Source organism: Adiantum capillus-veneris, chromosome 26, assembly GCF_014529385.1.
Source record: "Adiantum capillus-veneris isolate H3 chromosome 26, ASM1452938v2, whole genome shotgun sequence".
NCBI classification, from domain to species: domain Eukaryota; kingdom Viridiplantae; phylum Streptophyta; class Polypodiopsida; order Polypodiales; family Pteridaceae; genus Adiantum; species Adiantum capillus-veneris.
The window spans coordinates 66,319,475-66,321,632 of record NC_140956.1 but is presented as its reverse complement, the minus strand read 5'-3'; positions in this window follow the sequence as shown (position 1 = coordinate 66,321,632).

Genomic DNA, 2,158 nt, shown 5'->3' with positions numbered 1-2,158 from the left:
CCCATCCTTCTTAGCCTTTGTCGCACAGCCTTAGCACCTTCTTTCAGCTCTATATGCATCTCTTCTCCCTTGAACCCTCTAATCTCTTCATATGAAGTAATGAACAAATCATGAAAACTAGCCAGCATGTGCAAATATATCTCCTTCTCCATAGCTGAGAGGTCTCCACTGATCATTTGTGTCATCAATTCCTTCTTCTTTGACAATTCAACCTTGGTTTTCATCAGCCCTTCAATCACTTCATAAGGCCCTTCACTTTCATCTTCCACCTCATTTGCAAATGCAACTAAACCAAACTCCTGGATTTCTTTGTCCATCAAAAGGAATGCAACATCAACATCCTCATCACTGCTGGTAGTACTATCACTGTCCTCATCAGTCACTGTGGAATAGTCTTCATCACTAGACTCATCCTCATCTTCATAAAGCTCCTCCAATCGTTTCCTTGTTTCCATATTATATAGCTTCTTGGCACCTATCTTTCCATAGAGTCTAATCGTACCACGTCTCCAATCTTGAACAGCTCCCACTGCACGTAACCATGGTCTGCCCAGTATAATAGGATATGCTCCCAACCCCGCTGGCATCACATGAAAATCAACCACTACCTTTTCATCATACACCTCCACTTCTAAGCTCTTTACAACACCCAAACATTTTACTTTTTGATGTTTTTTCAATCTAATCCGGAAGCCTGACACCCCAGTCACTGTAAGACCCATCTTCTCAACACATGAGTGTGTTATGACACATATTTGGACTCCACCATCCACATAACCTTGTCCCATATTTTTTATTTTGTGCCACACATCTACTATTGGACAAATGTCTAGTAACTCATCCATCGCCAATACCTTCACTGAACCTCTCTCTGGCTCCTTCTCCATTGGGTTAACCATCCTCTTCCATTGTCTCTTTAGCTTAGGTACCATCTCTATGAGCTACCCGAAAGTAACATCTGCCTTCCTGCTTGTCATATCCTCCTTCAAGTCATAGCTTAATTGCCCATCCCCTAGTGGAAAATCTGAGACATGAAACTTGCGACGAGCCCTTCTTTTCTTCTTGGCCTTGACATCCTTGCCTTCATGTCTCTTTCCCTTCTTCTTACTAGGACCTGGGGCACTTCTTCCTTCCTTGTCCTCTGTGGTCCTCTTCCCAATAGGCATCACTAATGTATCCTCTAGCTTTGATGCCTTCTCCAAGGTAACCACATTTATCACTTTTGTCTTTCCCTTTTCCTCCTGGGTTAACCCACTGGTTTCTTCTTCTCCCTTAATTTCAATGCCATAATCATTTGACCTAGTTAGCACCTATCTTGGCAATGGATACATGTCTCCCCCCATCCTTGGTGGTTTATCACATTGCAGGCTGATGTGACCCAACTCTTTCGCAATTATAACATGTGGGCGTCTGCCTCCAGAACCTACCATTGCTTTGTCCAACACCATTCCTAGGCCTTTCTTCACCTCCTGGCTGATTTGCAAACCTCCCTAGACCTCGATTATTTCTCACTTGACCTAGCATGTTTAGGCTGAGATTCTTCATTTAATCTACCACTTGCCTCATGTCTTTCCTTAGCCCATCATCTTGCACAGATGTAGTGACCACTGCTGTCATAACCTGAGGAGTAATAGGAACCACTGGTTCATGATGAACCCTTGGCATGTGACCTTGTAAAGAGTCCATAGGCTAAAATTCAGACCTCATGGGCAAAGACTCCACCCCTACACTACAAGAGGTTGTGTGCTCTTGTGACGCTGTTAGCGACGAAAATACACTGGGTTTTTATAACCCCCGGCGTCGCTACGAGAGCGTCGCTATAGGCATCGCTATATAGAGACGCTTATAGCGACGCTCATAGCGACGTTTACACAGAAGTCTATAGCGACGCTTATAGAGACGCTCCAGAGCCATAAATAGCGACGGTTATAGCGACGCCCGAGAGAAAAAAAATTTGGTGACAGGGCATTGAATGCCCTGCCACCCATCAACCATATTGTACTTGATTCACTTTTTAAAAAAAGTGCAAGGGTAGATAATAGACCCAAAATAGTCACCCACAAGACGCATTGTTTGCAAAATTGACAAGCGTAAAATTGACAATTGTACACATCATAGGCAAAATGAATTGATTGGCAAATGTAATAATGACAATTGT